The sequence below is a fragment of the Malaclemys terrapin genome, chromosome 13, assembly GCF_027887155.1.
Source record: "Malaclemys terrapin pileata isolate rMalTer1 chromosome 13, rMalTer1.hap1, whole genome shotgun sequence".
NCBI classification, from domain to species: domain Eukaryota; kingdom Metazoa; phylum Chordata; order Testudines; family Emydidae; genus Malaclemys; species Malaclemys terrapin.
The window spans coordinates 1,561,631-1,582,093 of record NC_071517.1 but is presented as its reverse complement, the minus strand read 5'-3'; the positions used below and the strand labels follow the sequence as shown (position 1 = coordinate 1,582,093).

At 53.5% G+C, this 20,463-nt stretch overlaps 1 protein-coding gene across 10 annotated transcripts in view; it reads left to right on the top strand.

Moving 5' to 3' along the window:
- RBFOX3 (RNA binding fox-1 homolog 3) overlaps window positions 1–20,463 on the top strand; it is a 333,267-nt gene that overhangs the window by 75,164 nt on the left and 237,640 nt on the right. For all 10 annotated transcript variants that reach the window (XM_054048042.1, XM_054048041.1, XM_054048048.1 and 7 more), the window contains exon 2: window positions 9,145–9,271. The gene's annotated coding sequence lies outside the window, so the exon portion shown is untranslated. The remainder of the gene's footprint in view (window positions 1–9,144; window positions 9,272–20,463) is intronic.

The window sequence follows — 20,463 nt, the reverse complement described above, 5'->3', positions numbered from 1 at the left end:
CCTGGGGCTGTTTGAGTGCACCATTCTCCTTTGTCAGCACGTTCGCTGGGTTTGTTTTATTCGCTGGAATACGGAGACCTGGAACCTCAGATCTTCTGTGTGGCTGGTGAGAGAAATAAGCAGAGCTGCCTTATCACGCTCATTTAACTGGTTAATACATCTTCAGAGCAAATAATGCAGTCCGTGGGTGAATTGCTTAACCAACCTCATTACTATTGTGCATTTAGCAGCTTGGAGGAAGATAATACCTTTCAGGTTTGACCCAATTTTACTTTTTGTTGTCATAACCATGGAAAATCGACCTTCAGAGACCCTCAGCAGTGAGCCTGAATAGGAAGTGATTTACAGCAAATGTGCGGTGTGGAATACTTAATGCACCTGTGCAGAAAAATAGACTGCAACCGTCTTCTTGGCCTCCATGATCTCCTGTGAGCAGAGCTTCATCACTACCTTCCTCCGCGAAGAGCCCTGCTTGCCTGGGTGTGTTCTCATTGTGCTGTCCTGAGGCGTGATGCTCTCCATGATGTTTCTGCAGCTCCTCTTCCTGTCTTCTGAAGTGGCGTCACTTCCTTTCTCGGGAGAGGGCGCTCCGGAGTGGCTCTCGCCAGAACTGGCTGCGGAGGAAAATCTGCTGCACCCTCCCGTTCTCCTGCTGGAGATCTGGTGATTGCCCTAACACCTCCCCTGGCATTTGTTCCCATCCCCCAGGTGTGTCTGTCTCCCTTCTTCTTCACCTGTGCTTGCATCACAGGCTCCTGCCATGTGATGACAGCTACAGAGAGGACTCCTGCCTTCTGCTCTGCCCGCGGCATTCCTTTTGGGGGCATGCCAGTCAGGCTGAATCCCTGGTGACTCCTTTCCTTTGCTCTGTCTGCAGTGACAGCCGGGCATTTGCCATCTGCCGGGGTATGACGTGGCACCCTCCATCTCCTTGGGGACATGGAGGGGAACGAGGCATGGAGGTGGCAGGTGGTTCTGTGCTCTCTGATTCGCTACCTGTCCCTAGCGCCATGTTCCTGCCTGAGCATGGTGGTCCCCGGGGAAGTGTCCGGATGCTGTGGTGCTGACAGGCAGGGCTGGGCAGTCGGGGGCGGGCCAGGGTTAAAGGAGTCATGCTGCGAATCCCTAGCACAAGGGAGCATATGCAGTGGTGCTGGGCTCCAGTTCCCTCCTGCTCGGCTTGCAGCTCCAACAGGGGTGAGGAAGCCCTGTCTGGATTAAATTTCTCCCAGAAGGTGCGTGCTGTGGCATCGCTGCCCCCCGAGGTGGTGGCGTGTATCTGGGACTGAGACGCCAGGACTCTGAGGGGCAATTTTAACCCTGCTGTCTTAAATCCAGGATAATTGGAGTCAAGCGATCTCGCAGCACTGGAGAGCCCAGCCACCTCTCAGTGCAGGGATGTTCCTCCCGAGGGCTGCAGTGGCAATGGGCTATGGGAGACGCAGGTGGGCAGAGTTTGTTCCTGGGCTTTCGGTTGTGCCCGAGCTTTGGGCATCCCTCGGGATGGGCTTGCGGCAGGTGCTGTAGTCACGGAACCTAAAGTGATATTGGCGTGTTTCCCCAAAGGTCAGCGAGGCGTGGGTCCAAGATGCAACCACTCGAGCCCGGAAGCTGTTCTGGGGCCCCAGGGAGTGGTGTGAAGAGGGGAGGCAAGGAGCAGTCCCTCTGTGGTGGAGAGGAGGTTGCTGGGATGAACCTCCTGTAAGCAGGATCTGTAGCAGGGTCCCCATACGCTGTGGGGAAGCCAAGACTTGTGGAGGAGTGCAGATGATGATTTCCAGCAGCAGGGCTGCGGAGGGTACGGTGGTTGGGGGCAGCTGCATGAGACAGGAGAGTGGGGAGCTGTTTGGCCCCCATTAGGCCCATTTCACCCTTTGCACTGGGACAAGGGTGGTCCTGCAGCACTGGCACAGATGGGAGCTTGCTCTGGACTGGCAGTGGCCACTTGGTGTGCTCTGCCCCCGGTCCGGTTTGACTTTTGTAGCCGAGACTGAGCCACCCTGACTTAAAAACACCCACGCTTCTTCTCAGTGAAGTCACGTGGCAGTGGGGTCTTGCACTGATAGCTGAGCTCCAGCCCTTTGGACGTGTGTGAGGGCAGGGAGTGGGAACTGATGGTCACTTATAGTGTCTCTGCAATCCCAAAACTGTAGCACTGCTGGCGAAGTATAGGGCAGCCTGCCTGCCAGGCGGCTGGGGGCTTCAGTTAGAAGAGACTGGTGCTTGGATGTCCTTGTTGGATTACCTGCTGCACCTGCAGTGGTGGAGAGGGGGCATTGTGATGGGCAGCTTAAGGCTGAAATAAATACGTAATAATTCTGCCAAGTTCACAATTAAATACAAAGTTATCCCCGCTCCTGTCAAGTAAAAGTTCAAACTCTTTAGCATTCTTCAGTGGCACCTGATGGTCGTGGTTATCTCCGCGTGTGACGTAAAGTGAGACTCAGGAAAGCATCTTCTGTTGAACATCAAAATCCCATTACCAAATGCCATGTTCTGTCGCACAGATACCAGGCTCAGAACAGATAAGTGGGAAACAGCTTCTGATCTCAGAGCAGGTTACCCTATCTTGGGCTGCACAAACTTGGAGTGCGACCTTCTGCCGAAAGCCCCCCCCTTTACTGCTCATCAGTGTGGGATGCAGGCTCCGGGAGGGGGTGAGGGTGCAGGCTTTGAGAGGGAGTTTGGGTGCAGGAGGGGGCTCAGGGCTGGGGGAAGGAATTGCGGTGTTATTCCCAGCCAGTGGGAGCTGTGGAGTTGGCACTTGGGGCGGAGGCTGCGCGCAGAGACTCCCTGTCCCCGCCCTCCAGGGGCTGCAGGGACGGGACGGCTGTTTCTGGGAGCGGCACAGGGCCAGGGCAGGCAGGGATCCTGCACACGGTAGGCAGAGGCTTCCTGGTGGGTCTGGACACATTTCTGCATAGGTGGAGATTTGCTCCTGTTTAATGAACTGCTCTCCTGTTGGAGATAACTGACTCCCACTGCTCACAGGCTGCTGGTGCAGACCATCCCAGCCCCAATTCTCCACCCTCACTGCCCACCCATGGGCTTGCATTAGAGCATGGAAGACACCGAAAAAATAACCCTATTGTATTTCATCCCGTTTGAAGGTTTGCAGCTTTATTGCCATAGTAGGAGTGAAGCAGCAGTTCCTGGAACTTGGCCCTGCGTAAACATGACCGGCATTAAGAGTGGTGCTGGTAGGTCTGTTCTGCACCACGAGGCTTTGGGTAACTAATGAGAACCAATGTCTGGAACCTGCAGCTAAACAAGGTCAGATTAGAAATAAGGGGTACATTTTACATGTTCCCTGGAACAGCTTACCTAGGGATGTGCTGGGGTCTCTAGCTCTTGAAGACAAGGTGTTTCTAAGGCCTGGTCTATATGAGGAAATTAGGTTGGTATAACTATGTTGCTCAGGGGTGTGAAAAATCCACCCCCTTGAATGACGCAGTTAAACTGACCTAACCCCCAGTGTGGACAGTGTTAGGTCGGTGGGAGAATTCTCCTGTCAACCTAGTTTCTGCTTCTTGGGGAGGTGGAGCAGCTACACCGATGGGAGAAGCCCACCCGTCCGTATAGGTATAGGGTGCTACAGCGGGGCAGCTACACCACAATCGCATTTTAAATGTAGATAAGCCCTCAGACAGTGCCTTCCTCCCACCGCTTGCCACTGGGAGCCGAGCTGTCGGTAGCGAGTCTTGGTATTCTGATTAAAGAAAACCCCTGCACACCTGGTGGAGCAGTGGTCCCCAAACTGTGGGGTGTGCCACCCTAGGGGGGTGCAGAGGAATGCAGGGGGGAGCACAGCAGGGCCCTGGCCAGCCCCCTGGGGGGGCCGGGACAGAGTGCCACTCAGCCCCACTCTGGGCCCAGGATATGTGTGTGTGTGTGTGTGTGTGCAGACACATTCCATTACTGGCAAGGGGGGGTGGGAGAGGAGAAGTTTGAGCCCCACTGCTGTAGTCCCCTCATATTTACCAGAGTTCTTTAACAGGCTCAAGTGGTGTCCATTGGGCTGTTCCCACCAACTGACAAGCAGCTACATTGGCTTTTTCAAACAGGGGTTCGGTGCCCAGGTGCTCAATCAGCTGAAATGGTCTCTGGGTGCCTTTCCCTGTGTCTGGAAGGCCGTGGAGTTCCTTTTTCTTTGCAATAGGACTTTGTTCAGCACAAACTCCTGCCCTGGGGTTCTCCCCCTTATTTATCAGCTGGCAGAATGTCTGGGAGAGTGGTTCTGGGCCAGGTTTCCTGCTACAGCACTGGGTTCCAGTTCTCCCTCACCCTGCAGTTACTGGTATGTGATGTGCATGGAACCTTCTTACCCCGGCGCTGTCTGTGAGCTCAGAGCCCAGCATATGGGTTTGTGGTTTTCTTGGCGATTAACAACAGCTGTGTGAGATGTTGACAAGAAAAGCTTGATGTGTGATCAAAAAACCCTCTAAAAATCCCAAACAATTGAATCCCCATTTAACCCTGAACTCAGAGCTAGTTTCTTGTAACTTAAAATTAATCAGAGGGAGAGGGAAGAGGAGCCACAAACAGAGATTAATTTAAGGGAGAACAGCAATTGGGCTTCTCTGCAGAGTGGTTTAGAAAATTGGGCCATGACAAATTGACTTCAAAGGTGGATCTGATGGAGGGGGCTGGATGAGAGGCATGGAGTGCAGGGGGAGGAGTGAGCTTTGGTGATGTGCATGTTAATCAGGAGTAGGCAGACTAAGGAGGGGGTGTAGTTAGGTGAAGGGGAATTCCAGTGAGTTTGGGCAGGTCAGAACTTTTTGTTAGTAACCAAGTTACTTCCCAGGTTTGTTCTTTCTCTGGGTTGTGTGTCATGTGTTCTGCAGTGGGATGGAAACATTAACACTTTCTGCAGTGGAGCTGGCTTTGTGCCTTGCAGTGCTGGACAACTTCATGAGGCTCTTCACCCCCGGGAGGGCAGCAGCCTCCTCTGCCCAGTGTCCTTGTGCTGAGTGGTGAGTTTTGATAGGATGTTGTGGCAGGAATCCAGGTTCCCTGGTGCTAAATCCAGGCATGGGGATTCCAGGGTCTGTGTTTGCGTCTTTCAGTGTGTTGTGGCCTGGGCAGAGCTCGGTGATAGCACATCTAGGAGAGGACTGGTGCTGTTTGATGCATCTGCCCCAAGTTCAGTGACAGTGGTGGATTCTGATGCTGCCAGGCAGGGATGGGTGACTGAGCTCAGTGTATGATGAGCAGGAGATGGTTTTTCCTTAGTGAGGGCTTGGAAAGGGCTATGTGGGGGAGCAGGGCTGGGAGTTCCTGCCATAACCTTTCACCCTGGCTAATTAGTTATTGTAAAGCAGAGACCGGCTTCAGGATCAGGATAGAGCCATTCCCTCCAGTGACAGGCTTGGCATCACCCCTCTGCCCAGCGGGGCTTCCCTGCTGCCTCCCTCCTGTCTGCAGGGCCCCGTGGGCACAGCTCCCTCCAGGAGCAAGTGTCTGTTCAGGTGAAGAGACTCGGGGACTGAATTGTGCAGCGGAATCACAGGGCAGGGGACGTTCTGGGATTTGAACACTGAGAAGAAATACATGAATTTGCTGCTTTGTTCTCACATTAAACCTCTGTAGGGCTGGAGCAAGCTATGGGGAGAGAAAGAGCAGCCTGTCGGGTTGGTGGATAACCAGTGCATGTAGCAGGGGGAGGCTGGCTGCAGTAGGCAGCGTTAACTAATGGTCAGAACAGGGAACAGCGAACCAGGACTCCTGGGTTCCATTCCAAGCTCTGCCAGTGACTATAACCTCGACCCAGTCACTTCCCTCTCCCTGCACTCCCTAGTCTTTCAGTGGGAGGCCAGCTGTGTGTAAACTACTTTAACCCCTCTGAAGAAGGATGCTCTTATAGCAGGTACTGCTCGTTGTTTCCTTCCCCGGCTGGTGAGGAGGGCAGGCCAGACAAGACCATGCTCTCTCTGGGACTGGGCAGATGGATTTTACTTGCTGATGACTTTGTAAACAGCTGTTACTAGAGTGGCTGATGGGAATCTGCTTGTGACTGTCATGGCAGCCGATGAGCCGTGCCGCTGGGGTAACAGGATGTGAGCCCACTGTCGTGTCCGCTTTGCCTTTGCTATCGCAGGCTCTGTGCTGCTGTCCTGGGGGGTGGGAATTCTAGAACTGCCCCCAGTTTGGTGGTGGCTGGAGGAGTGGGGCCTTGGGTGTCTGAGCTGTCTGGCCATCTTCTGCTGGAGTCACCATCTGAGCAGGCTCTTTCCAGTGGCTCTGGTGTCTGGCCTACCACCCCCAGCCCAAGTGCCAGCATCTCTGTCCTGGCTCCCCTCCACTCCTGACGGCGTATCCCTGTTCTCATTTGGCCTGTGCCTCCGGCTCTTCCTTCCAGGCTCCCTAGAGGTCCAGGGCCCTCTCCCCTTGGCTCCTGGGGGTGAGGAAGAGCCCTGAGGCCACAGCACCCCGTCTGTGTTTTGTTGCCTTGGGGGAAGGGTGGTGATTCTTTCTTTGGGTTTCTGGGTGTGCGTGATGTGGAACAGCTCTGGGGGGCCCGTTGCTGCATGGGAGTGTGCATGGGGCAGGCAGCCTGGGGCGATCCACCAGCTTCTTCCAACACCACCCCCTATTCAGCCAAGTAAGTGCCACTTCCCAAGCCAGACCCCACCCTAGCTGGGGCGGGGAGGGCATGGAGCCTGGCAGTTGGGGATGGAGAGAGACATGAAGAGCAAAGCTGCCCCCACTTGGAGAGCGAGTTTGTTCCCTTCTGCTGCCCAGCACTTCCGTGTCCCACTGCCTCTGGCCAGGAGCTGGGCCGGCACCGGCACTAGGGGCTGCGTCGCTTCGCTCTGGCCATATGGAACCTCCACGGCCTGAGGCTACTTCAATTACCGAGCCCCTCCGGTTCCCAGGCAGAGGTTTAATTATTGAGCCGGAGGAACGCGATTGTGCCTAGCAGGCCACACACTGGCCTTCAGGACTGTGCCAATCTCCTGGGAGGTGCCTCAGCCCAGGCCAACAGCTCAGGTGCTGCGGGAGGAGGGAGGGAAGAATCCCACCAGCCCCCCGCGTGGTACAGCTGGTTAGGGATTGAGGTGCAGCACAGGTTTCAGCCCTACTGCTCCACTCCTGTTATGGCCTGTGAGGGGTGAATCCCACAGAACTGATCCCTGCCTATTCCTGGGGGTGGGGGTTCTACTCTGGCAGCTGTGTCAGGGTCTTCTGGGGAAGGAGGGGTGGGCATGACCACCGAGGGAGGGATGCTGCCTTCTGTGCCACAGTCAGTGAGATCTGCCTTCTCCTGGGCCTGCTGAACAGCTGGTACTGTGCATGATGAACCATTTCCACCCAGGGCAACACCTGCTCCCATTACCCTGCCCTTTGCCCTTGCAACGCTGGGGGCAGGAGAGTGAGCCGTGCAACTCTGGGGGAAGAAGGGAGCTGCTCTCCCAGCATCTCCTCTGAGTTGGCAGAGGCAGTACAGTGCGTGGTGTTTGGATTCCACCTGCCCTCCTTTGCGTCTGCCCCCTGGCTGGAGTTTGAAGGGCTGCTTCCCTCTCTTCCCTTCCTCCAGTACTACAGCAGGCAGTGCAAGATGGGGACTGTCACGCTACTGCACCAGATAGAAAGTGACAGCCCCCATATGAGCACTGACCGGGTTCATTTCCTGGCTCCCTGATGAGATGGGTGCTCGGGGAGCTGTCCATTTCACAGGTCCTGCGGCCCAGGCGCTTTGCAGCAGGGCCTCCAGCAGATGAACTTAGCTGGCACTGCTGCAGAGCCCATCCCAGGTGCCAGGCTCCCTTTCAGCTTTTCTTTTATTTGCAAGCTGGAGGGTTATTTGTGAGCTGCGCCACTGCGGGCATTTTTTTCTCCTCTCCTTGCTTTTTAACGAGCCAACCTTGGAGGACCTTGAGAGAGGCTCCTGCGGCTTTTCTGTGACTTATCTTCTGGCCTATGCCCCCTATTCCGCCACAGGGATAAATCTCTGCTTTCAGCTTGAAGCTGGAGCATTGAGCCTGTCCCACCAAGCGATGCGGTCTCCATAATTCACAGGTGGGGGGTGGGGGAACTGCATGGCTGAGGTCATGGGGTGGATGTATTCCATTCAGCGCTGTGATTGATGGTCTTCCTAGTGAGGAGTAAGGGAAAAAGTCCCATTATAGTAGGGGACGAGCTGTTAAATTATTTTCCATTCCATTGGGTCGCGAAAAACAAAACAAACCTGTCGCGATCAATGTGGGACGAAGCTGCGGCTTTCAAAGAAAGGAGGGGGAGTGGGCAGGCAAAGGGATTTAAAAATGGTATGCCTTTCTCTGATGTCCGCAGCACAGCCAAGAATCCCCCAAACACTGCTCCGTGGGACACCCTCCCACAGACCCAGCCCAAGCATGCTACTCGTACCCTACAAAGGGAGGAATTGCCTTGGTACTTGCACTCCTGGGGCTGGCTGAGCTGGGAGCAGGGCACTTCTTCTCCCTTTCAGACCTGGAGGCTGAGCCAGAGATGTTAACGCAGGGAATGTCGAGCCTTCAGACTCATGCAGGCCTATGCTTGGAATGAAGCGTCTGTTGTTAACCTGCTTTGTGCCCAGGGACAGCAGGGTAGGGGTGAAGTGTGCTTCTCCAGGGCTGCCTATGTAGCCGGGTTGTCTAGGGCATCATGGGTCTCTTTCCTTTCACTAATGTGACCACATGTGCCAGAGGCCCCCATCTCTTCCCATTCACAGTGGGAGCTTGGGTTCCTGGATTCTTAATGCTGCGCTGTAGCCAGTGTGAGTGGCCAGGGCTGCGGCAGGGGGCACCTGTGGTTTACACTTGGATCTTCTGAGGTACAAGCTCAAAGATGACGCTGGGCTTTGCCTGGGACCATCCTGTAGGGTGAGAAAAGCGGATGGTAGGCCCACAATCTCGGGGGGTGGAAGTGTCCCTGGGTAGATGGGGCTGTTGCATTTCTGCTCACAAGCCAATGCACGTGGGATTCAGAGCGGCTACCCATGAGGCACTCCTATTCTAATAATAATAAAAGAAACTTAATTAAGTCTGTGTTGCCACATGGAAACTGTGCCATTTAGAAACAATTGAGCTTTTCTGCTGTCTGCATCCTCCTCCCTCCTTTATTATTGATAAGGACACTGGGATAGGAACAGGAACTGGAGTTTCCCTCTCTTTCTTTCAGGTTCAGGAGTTGCCACGGAGACCCTGACGGCTCTTGCCTCCGACTCTGAGGGCCAGCAAAGTTCGTGAAGTAACCGCCCCAGGCCCAGACCCACAGTGCCCTCAGTGAGAGGTGCCCCTCCTTGGAGGTGAGACTCTGGCTGAGCAGAGGAGGTGGGGGAGGCTGGGTGTTCTACAGCTGGGACATGAGATTTTACCCTCTAGGTGCTGTGGGGAGCAGGGGCGTGTGTGATGCACTCCCCTTGGAAATCTTACACAAGCATTCCAGTAAAGGGGGACTTCATAGCCACGTTTGTGCAGGTGCCCTGGTTCCAGCCCCTTGTGAAGGGAGCTGGACAGTGGGAACCTTCAGGGGAAAGACTGCAGGAAGGATCCGGCCCCATGACAGTGTTCGGGTCCTGGTGGGAGGATGAGACACGGGGGCATACCCAGGGTGCATTTATTCTGCCGGCTGCTGTCTCCCCAGCTGTGCCTCGTGGGGTGTAGTGTCAGAGTTGTAAGAGTTCTCAGCCTGGGGAGAAGCTTTGTTCCAAGTACAGGCCTGGAAAATCTTACTGAGAGAAAGGAGGAATTACCAAGGTGTGCGCATGCACCCAGACGCAAACAGCCCTGCACCATCACGCACAAATGTGTATTGACATCACATACACGATGCAAAACTAACGTTCTATGTCCACAATCCAACTGTGAGATCCACTATCAAATACTGTCTCTGTTCCCCGTAGCGTAGCTCCTCCCCCTGCCCTCCCCTATGTGTCTGTGTACGTACGCATGGCCCCTTCTCACTGTAGTGTCTCCCCTCTCCAGTTCATTGCTCAGTTACACCGATTTAAATTCACACCTTAGGTTACACTAGTGCTACATTCTCCCCTAGACCCAGCCCTCAGTATCTTTCCTTTCCAGCCTTAAGTACAGCAGTAAAGTGCAGCTGCTCCTGGGAGGATTGTGGTGTGGCCAGGCAGAGCGAGGTGTCTGACCTACTGGTTGGGATGGAGCAGGATCACAGATGGAGCGAGGCCAGGTGGAACAGCCTCTGGAAGCTATGTGACTTTGGGAGCACTGACCTCAGCTGGTGGCAGATGGAAAAGATGCCTAATGCCAACAAAGGGGTTTTCTGTCCATTTTCATTATCTTTAGTGGAGCAGAATTGGTTGCCCCTCCCCTCTGCCCCCAGTTTCACAGTCCACCCCTGAGTGCTGATGCTGGGCAGATTTTCCAAAACCATCTGACTTGTTTGCTCAGTGCAACCTACTGCACATACAGTAGGACCCTTTTGCCCCACTGTGCCTGTTTGTCCATGCAAACCATGCATCCGGGTTTGGAAACGTGGCCTTTCCTTCCAGGATCTGATCTGGAGAGCTGGCTGCAAGGATCTCTTAGATGCCAATGCGGCTGTGTCTTTAGTGCCCCCCTCCCCAGCTCCGCCCCAAAAAGTGCGTCTTTACTTGGAGATCGTGATCTCTCCGTAAAATCCTAGAAGAGACCAGGCACTGTAGTTTTTACCTTGATCGCAGCCAACCCCAGGTTTAAAAAAAAATATCTAGTGTAGACATCTCCTCAGAAGGGCCAACGCCAGACCTGATGGCTCTGGTCCATCACAGCCATGTAACCTTTTGGCAGCAGGAGTTCGTGGTCCCTTTTGGTTTTGGGAGGTGGGAACAGCCTGTCCCTCCCCAGCTAGCTTGCTGCTGTATGTCCGAGGAGCGAGAGGCTGGGCAGGCTGGCTATTGTGCATCTCTCTGCCTTGCAGTGGCTGCTTTTTGCACGTTAATTTCTCCGTTCTTTTGTCAATCTCCAGTGCATGCCCTGAAATCGTAAAATAAGGAACGAGATTTTGAGAATCTTCATCCCGGCGCTGGGGGCAGAGGTCGTCCTGAGAGACGGATTAAAGAGAAGCCTTGCCTCTATGAAGAGGCGGCACAGGCCTATTTCCCTAGCTGCATTAATCTGTTTGAAGGGAGCAAAGGAAGCTGAGCTCTGTATATCACCTTGAAGCTTTTTCGTCTTTTTCCAAACTTTGGGTGGATGATATTGCTCATGCAAGTGAGGTTTTGATCACGCTGGCTACAAGCAGGCGTTGTGTGGGCAGGCATTATTATGCAAGCTTCCCACACACAACTCTGCCAGTGCGCCTCGGTCCAGAACAGCAGCACTCTGCTATTCCAGCCCTAACCCTCACTCTTACTTTGCCAGTCCTCTCTTGGAGACCCACTAGCTATTGCAGTCCAACGGCACCCCACTCGCAGCTCTGCTGTGCACCTCAGTCCTAGCTTGTAGCATCCCTGTTCTTGCAGGCATGAGTGTCTCCTGAGCAGAGGCTGCCAGTCACCCTGAATCGTACCGAAGAATGGAGGTGGTCTCAGTCATTGGGCAAAGGGAGTAGGCTGAGCTCACCAGACTTGCATCCCATGGAGGTGGAAGCCTAGAGCAGGGGGTGCTCAGACTTTTTCACCCCAGGAGCACATCTTAGGGCTGGTCTGCACACGACCTGGCACCCCAAGAATGAAATGGATTTTAGCTTGCACCACATGGTGTTTCCGTGCCAGTCTCTTGCGGTCACTCTTGGCCCAGTATAAATCTCTTATGTTGACTTAGCTTGTGTTGTTTTTTACCCACTTAAGCAACACTGAAATAGGTCACTGCTATTCCAGAATAAGTTAGTGGCTGAACTATTTTGGTTCCATTTGGTGTGTAGGGCAGCCTTTGATTGAGGGTTAGTCTTCACTAGCAATGCTAAAGCGCTCTCCCAGTGCTCTAAAAAACCCACCTCAACAAGGGGTGCAGCTGCCAATGCCTGGGCACTGTTTACACTGGCACTTTACATCACCGCAACTTGCTACGTTCAGGGGGATGTTTTTTTCACACCCCTGAGCGAGAAAGTTGCAGCGCTGTTAATTGCCAGTGTAGACAAGCCCTGAGTGTCTTGGGGGCACCTCCCCTCCCATTGGCCATCCAATGGATCCCCCTCTCCTCCAGTTTACAGTCACATCATAACCCGGGGGAAGTGTTTGATGTACGTTTAGCTTCTCTTACTGTGATTCTGGCTAGGTATTCGCTGCAACACTAGGTGTGCATTTGACATCCAGTGAGTCTCCCCTAGTGGAGGGAAGGTACAAGTGGTTGTTACCTCCATGTAATCAAGATTAACACCTCAGGTGAGGAGTATAGGGTTGATCTCAACTACATTGAGGTAAAATCAACCTGTGTCTGGGCTTCTCTGTTTTTTCCATTGAGTCAAAACCTCCCTGTTCGTGTGGTGAAGACATGGCCTTAGCTGCTGGAAACAAGGAGAAGGAGCCGGCCGCCTGTGGCCAGTCAGGCCTCCATGGGCCAGAGTCTGGAAATCTCTGGGCTAGAGCATTACACCAATTACTCTCCCAACCCCTAGCATTTCCCCACCCACATTTTCTCTGTCTTGCTTTCCTTGCTGTCCTTCAACTTCCTCTCTTGGGGAAGGGCGGGGCGGGAGGGCTTGTTCTCGCTTGAGGCCTTGCAAGAGGGCATTGGTTTCCAAGCCACAAACTTCAAGTGAGGATGCTGGGGGCTTTGCATGAAGATTGGGTTAATGGGATGCAGAAGAGGCCTGGATCAAGGAGAGAACACAGTGTAACTTAGCTTCTGCAAATATACTCTCTGTCAGCCTGAAATCTGATGGAACCCCCCGGGAAGAAAGCGCTGCTTAAAGGAAAAAACATCTAAAAGGGGAGCCCTCAAGGTGCTTTTGTTCCAGTGAGTGGGAGTGCTAGATCCGCTTAGACATGAAAGGCTGTGCAGCTCCATCCCCAAAGTGGCTGGTGAGGCTGAAGAGAGGAGTGGGAGGGGGGGAGGAGGAAGGTGTGAGCAGCTGCAAAGAGAGGTCATCCTATGAATGACTGCCAAAGGTATTACCCCATCCCTCCCACCCCAGCTCCTCTCCCTTCTTCAAGAAAGTAAATTAGGTCACGCTTGAAAGTCAGTTTCTTGGCTGTGGATTTAATTTAGCTTTTCCAAGCTAGTTATCATATAATAAATTCCAGGAGATTTGTGTCTATTTCCTACTGTAGGGCAACTTCAGTGAACACCCTGTGTTCCCATGGTCGCAGAGGAGGCTGAGCTGGCAGACTGGATAGCGGGCAGCTGCCTTCCTCCTCTTACCTGCCAGCCTATGAGATGTAGTCCAAAGCAGTGCTGCTGCTGGTGCAGAATGTGCTGGTGAGAGCAGCCAGTCCTGTGCGCATGCAGGCCAGGCCTCCTAAGAGAGGGGCGAGCAGTGTCTCCTCCCCACACACACCCCAGAGTCACTGAGCCAAAGGGCTTGGCCTTGAGGTGCTGTCTGCTCAAGGGAATAACCCCCAACAGAATGACCAGCCAGCCCAACACCCTGGATGAAATTTAATAGTGCAAAGTCATGCCCTATAATAAGACTTTCTGCTATAAGCTGTGGGCTTCTCAGAAACAACAGAGAAGGAGAAAGACCTAGGTGTACTTGTCAATCACAGGAGGACTGATGCGGCTGTGAGAAAGGTAAATGCGATCCTAGGATGTATGCGCTCAGTATTTCCAGTACAGATAGGGAAGGATTAATGCCATTGTACAAGGCACTGGCAAGATCTCACCTGCAATACCGTGTGCACTTCTGGTCCCCCCACCTCCAGAAAGCTGAATTCAGACTGGAGCAGGTGCAGAGAAGGTCTCCTAGGGTGAGCGGGGGAGTGGAGAGCCGAGCTGACCAGAGGAGACTAAAGGAGCTTGACTTGTTCAGCCTAGCAAAGTGAAGGCTCAGAGGGGATCTGATTGCTGTCTCTAAACACGTTGGGGGTAAACCCCAGGGAGAGCGAGACGCTATTGACGCTAAAGGACAATGCTGGCACCAGAACAAATGGAGACAAACTGTCCGCGAATACTTTTAGGCCATGTCTATATGTACAGCGCTGCAGTGATGCGGTTGTGTTGATGCTGCTGCGCCGGTGCAATGCTGTTCATATAGACCTTCCCCAGACGCTCTATGCCGACGGGAGCAGCATAGCCCTGTGCACAGGAGCGCTTACGTCGGTGTAATGTATGTCGCTCGGGGTGGGGATATTCACACCCCTGAGTGACATCGGCTGTAGTGTAGACAGAGCCACAGGCTGGAAAGTAGAAGATGATTTCTAATTATTAGAGGAGGGAGGTTCTGGAACAGCCTCCCACTAGGAAGAGTGGGGGCAAACAACCCAACTAGTTTGAAGAAGGAACTTGATAAATGTATGAATGGGATCATATGGTGGAGTTGCCTGCCATAGCAAATGACTAGATTCAACCCAGGAGGTACCTTCCAGCTCTGTCTTCCTCTGGTCCGTGCTAGTTACATCTTAGGCTGGTCTGGAGCAGACAGTACCAGTTGTGCTAGCTAGTGTTGCGCTCATGGGGCGTGCAGTAATGATGATTATACTTGACACTTAGCAAGCCCCTGGGAATCTCAAGATGCTTTGCAAAGATGGCTCAGCGGCATCCCCATTTTACAGATGTGAAAATTGAGGCTCAGTAACACTAAGTGGCCCACCCAAGGTCACACAGCAAGTCTGTGGCAAACCTGAATAGAACCCAACAGTTCTAATTCTTGGCCCTAAGCTCATAACTCACTAGACCACTGCAGCCCTATGCCATATATCCACAAGTCTCTTCCAACTTCATAACCCAGTAGTGAAACCCTGAGCCCTTTTGTTGCAACTCATTTCTTCTTCCCCAGCTCCCCAGCAGTGCCGCCCTGCTACCCATAAATCCTCTGAGAGTTACTGTGCCCCCTGTGCCCATCCATCACTTGCCTTCCTGTGTCTGCTTGAGGTCTGAAGGTTAAACCAGATCCCAACATAGGGGGTGCCCAGCATGTAAAAGTGGGTTGAGCAGGAGTGGGACATTGCGTGCATCAGCAGTAACGGTGAAGAGCATGCTTCCCAAAACCCTGTGCTAAACGCCACTGGGGAGAGGTCCTGTGCTAAGGGGTGTTATTGAGCGAGTGATGGAGAAGGGCATGTTCTGGGAGCCTTTTTCAGAAAGTTAGATTGGAGGGGGGGATCCAGTCAGGCTTTGAGTGGAAACTGGCTCACACCCTTAAATGTGGAGCCTCAACGACAGGTCCAAAATGCACAGCTCATAACTACCTGCAGTGGGGCCAAATGTCCATGAGCGAGTGGCCGCCGTGTGATGTGAGTCAGCGCTGCGATGGGATGGTTTTGAGGGGTGGCATTGTGTTTAAGGCTATTGGGATGGTTTTGGAAGTAATGGAAGTCAGCGAAATGGCTGAGACTGCAGGTGTGTCGCCCCTCTGCTCATCGGTGCGAGTTGCCAGATGGAGTGGTCAGAGAAGCTGTCTGCTTCTGTCTCAAGTTGTCTTTGCTGCACTCAGGGTTCAAGCTCTGTGCCTATCTTTGCAGAGGGGCAACAGAGAGAATTAGACTAGCTTTTTTGTGTGTGTGTGCTGGTGATTTATGATGTCTGTAATGTGATGGCAGATATATGGCTGGGAGAGTACCAGCTCGGCACAGAGGGCGCTGCCAGCCATGCTCCCTGCGTGCTCTCACTGCTAAAGCCGCCCAATTAGTGTCTATTAGTCACTCGGTGTATTAAAGCATTAAGAACAATTAAGGGTGAGAAGAGTTTCCAGATGTAGTGTTAAGCACTGGAGCTGGGAGCTGGCGGCTCTGCTGGCTGCTCCCGTATGGAAACAATCTCGCAGCACAACGGGAATCAGCAATGGGACCACAAAGGCGAGTCCACGGGCTGGGGTGCCGGTGCAGGATCCCTGGGCTGGGAATATTCCGGGCATCACAGACCTGTGCAGGACACTGAGATGGGAGAATCCCTTGCCCTAGCATTGGCAGAGCACTCTGTTCCACTGGATAAGACACAGGACTCCTGGGTTCTGTTCTCACCTCTGGTACTGATTCACCATGTCTCCTTGGGCAAATCACTTTCCCTCTGTGTACAATGGGGAGAATGGTGCGGTGATCTATGGATGAAAAGTGTTAAGAACGGATTATTACTACTGCTCACAAAGAATAGATAGTGCTGCTGGTTCTCTCATCAGAAGGTATATTTCACAGCTGTGACGCGTGACAGGAGGGCTTTTGGGGAGATGTTGAACATTTCTGAATAGCCACACGCCCCATTGGCTTTAAATGGGATGTGTGCTCCTAAATCCATTAGGCACTCTTGAAGAACTTCCTTCAATAAGATTGCAAATAAACCAAAGTCAAATACTTATTTCTTGGCTGAGTTATCTCTGATGTCACAGTTTGCCATCTCTTTGTTCAGAACTGGCTTGAACTCAAATTGTTAGTTTAGAAGAATCTAAAGCAACCCAGCCTAAAAGGTTTATGTCCTGGCCAAGAGAACAGGAAAGGTAGGGGATGTGGCAGCTAGTGGCTATGTGGGTGCAAATGGGGCAAAGAAGTGCTGTGTGCATGGCTTTGTTAAAAATGGGTTTCTCATTGTGATATCCTTGGATATACATATGGCAACCCAGGAATGGTGACTATAGCTTTCTACCCATTTCAGGTGCAGGTGACTCCAGCTCCCCATAACTATCCCACTTCCCTGACCTGGCTTGTAATGTGTCTCTACCTGGGGGGAATGCTGAGGCAGCATGGTGTCTGTGAATGATCAGCATGGTCTCCTGCGGTCTCTGTGAATGATCAGGACGCCATGGGAGCTCACGCTGTGTCTTGCTTTGGGTGTGAGTTGAATTATAAATAATATGTGTGGAGTGGACATGATGTCTGAGGTCATTCCTGCCCCCTCTCTGTGGCTCTGAAGGGCCTTTTGACCGGGGTTTGTGCACGGGGAGGGGCAGGGCCAGTGCAAGGATATTTTGTGCCCTAGGCAAAACTTCCATCTTGTGCCCCGCCTTCCTCTCTCCCCGGAGCATCGCTTATTATAAACTTTCAAAAATGAATACAGTGGAGTCACATCTTATGTCGCTGCCAGTCGGTTCCATTCACTCAGCTGGCAGCGGGCTGAGCGGACCAGTGGCCGGGACCCCGGCTGGCAGGAGCCAGCGGACGGAACCCCAGACCGGAATCCCAGGCCGGCTGCCAGGAACCGTGGACAGAATCCCAGACTGGCAGTGGGCTGAGAAACTCAGCCCACTGCCGGTCTGGGGTCCTGGCCGCCGGCCCCGCTCAGCCTGCTGACAGTCTGGGGTTCCGTTCACCCAGGTTGGCAGGAAGCTGAGTGGAGCCGCCGGCTGGGACCCCAGCTGGCAGTGGGCTGAGCGGGCTGAGTGGGGCCGGCAGCTGGGACCCCGACTGGCAGCTGGGACCCTGGTTGGCAGTGGGCTCAGCGACGGCTGGGACCCGCAGCCTGCCATTAAAAAAAAATCCGCTCGCGTGCCACCTCTGGTGTATACTGTGTGTACTGTACTTTATGGTAATTTTCACTATACGCGATTTTCCTCTTACGCGCTGACCTTAGAACCTAACCCCCGCGTAAGATGTGACTCCACTGTAGTGTAAAAAAAAATTTGGGGCACCGCTTTTTGGTGCCCCCAAAACTTGGCGCCCTAGGAGGCCGCCTAGTTCACCTAGCGATTACACCGGCCCTGGGGAGGGGTGTGTTTCAGAGTTGGGGATGGACAGGGCAGGGCCAGTGTATCCCCTGCAAGGCTGCTCCGTTGCCCCTGCAAACGGGGTTGTGCAGGAGTCTGGAGAGGAGAGTAGTGGCTGCAGGGCACTGTTTCACTTGGCTGTTTTGGAAGGCATTCCTCCCTCCCCAGCCTGGCGGAGCAGGCTGTGCTCGAGAGCCAGAATTTTGGCTTCTGTGAATGTATTCTGTCTTCGGCAACGTGTAACGCTCATGGCAAGATCTAAAGGACGGGTCTGAACAAGATGCTTGCCCTCCCCTCTTGACCAGGAGCTTTTCCCAGCATCTGTCTGGCTGGAGCATTCATATTTACAGAGGCAGCCTGTCTGCGTCCCAGCAGCTCTGCTCACTTGAAACACTTTCTCCCAGAGTGTTATTTGTCACCCAAATGTGCTTCCTTTTTGGCAAGGGTGTGGATAGGGGGCATGTGTTGATATGAATAAGGTAGTCTCTCCAGCACAACAGTGGGCCTGGACTGCCTCTGTGGTGGCTATAGCTTGTAGAGTTGGGGTGGCTAGGCTGTGCACACTATGGGTATGTCTACACTGCAACATAAGCCTGAGCTTCAGCCTAAACCCCTTGTGTCTACACTGCAATTGCGCTAACCCAGGGCTCGGACCCAAGGTCCCAGGACCCTGCAGGGCTGGGGGCTCTGAGCTCGAGTTAAGCCAGGACTCAGGGTCCGAGCCCTATTGCTTTGCAGTGTAGATGCTGCCCTGCTTGACATGGGTCCCGGGAGTCATCTGGAAGTATCCCACAATTCCACGGGACAATTTCCTTAGTCCTCTCTAGCCCAACAATCTGCAATCCACTCTGTTGAAAATGGACGCCGCCCCCACTTTGCAAATGGCAGCAGCTTAGGTCCGCATTAATCCATTCTGTTCTGATCACCAATCTGCAAGTACGCGGTCAGAGAGCCTCCTGGGTTTGCAATGGAGGGCGAACCAATCAGGCCTTTTGCAAAGTGAGCTCACTTGAGTCCAACTAACCCTGGGTTTATATTGCAGTGTAGACATACCTGGAGAGCCCCTCTGCTCCTTGGGGCTGTGCTCAGCTGCATGGTGGAAGGGGTTTTTTCATCCCCTTTGTTTGATGTCTTGGGATTTTGTCCCAGGACCTTGTGGGGTGAAGGCGCCGGTGTTTATCCTTTGCCTGGAAGCAGCAGGTTCTGGAGGGGTGGCTCTTGGGGTGGGGGTGAGGAGGCCAGACTGTGTACTCCCCTTCATGAGCACAGAGAGCAGCACCTGCCATGTCCCAGAGCCAGAGAACTGTTGTTTCTTCCGACTTCATAATCGGGGGGTGATACAGGAGGGGGCTCTCAGCACACTAGTGTCAGAGGGCTATCTGGGGAGTTGCAGATTGGCCAGGGAATGTTGTAGCTGCCTTAGGCTCACCAGCTCCACAGGCTGTTAAGGTCCCAGTCCGGACCAAGCTAGCACTCGAACTGCAGTTGGACTGACTTTGTGCTGGCTGCCTCTAGAATGGAGGGTGGGGGAAGGGGGAGGGGACGTGGCCTTCAGCGTGTTGGAATAATTTCTCTCTCGCACACTCTCTGGGGGAGCGGCAGGCACTGCGTGGACAGATGGTGTTTTTGAGTGACCTTGGAGCACGGAGTGATTCCCTCACTTGCTGAGTAATGGTTGGAGCAGCAGGAAGCAGCGGTGCTACAACCTGCTCCTGCCAGTGGGAGTTAGTCAGGAAGCCAATCCTGAGGAGGGATGTGGGGTGGACTAGGGGAAGGAGCCAAAGCCCAGTAACCATTACATAATGGTTAGAAGGGACTGAACCATATTGTGATTACCTGCCTCCCCCCACGTTACAGTTCTAGAACGAGAGCCAGACAATGCACGTGTGCCGGGTCTCCTCTGAAATGTCTTGAGAGCTCCCAAACCTTGTGCCACCACTTCCCCAGCCTGTGGGGCAATCTCTCTTTCTCGGGAGAAGTTCGGGGCCAGGCTGGGCTTTCTCTAAAGGCCAGAGTTGGTGCTTCTGCAGTTTGTATGACTGGGCAAGACATCACCGTGGCAAGTGAATTGGCGCGGTGGATTCCATGGGGTGGGGCGGCTGGCTGGGCTGGAAGCCCCAAGTGAAGAGAGTGATGAGGAGGTAAGGTAAGATTATGGCAGCTGCAAGCATTGGCCCATGAGCTGTCTCACCAGAGCCAAAGGAGCAGGTCTGTGAGTCACGTGGGCAGAGCCAGGCTCTAAATCAGTTGCGAAGATTTAAAAAAAAAAAATAAATATATATATCCCTCTGTAACTTCATTTTCTTAAAAAAGCACCCTTCTGCGGTACCAGGCGGAGGGCCCTGGAGATCAGGGTACACCCACCTGGTCTGTCCCCAGAGCAGGACAGTCCTGGCAGTGGCTGGGCAAACTCCCCACACTACTCCCAGCCACCCAGCCAGTGCATGCTGGTCCTGCCCTGGGCAGAGATGGGAGCTCACTCAGTGCTTGGCTCTCTGCTGAGATGGCCGGCTAAGGCTAATCGTGCTGAGGACCCTTGGGCACTGGGAACTAGAATAAGGTCCCTACTTGCTTCGCACCGGACAGGAACTGGCGCTCAGATAGCAGCCCCTCTGTCTGACCTGTGTTTGAAACATGGGGAAGCTAATGTAGATGGGCTGAATTCCCAGTGCCATAGAGGACTGCGAAGGTTACTATCGCCTCCCACGTGTAGAGCACCAGCACCCTGCTGGGGTCGTGCAATGGCTAGAGGGAGAT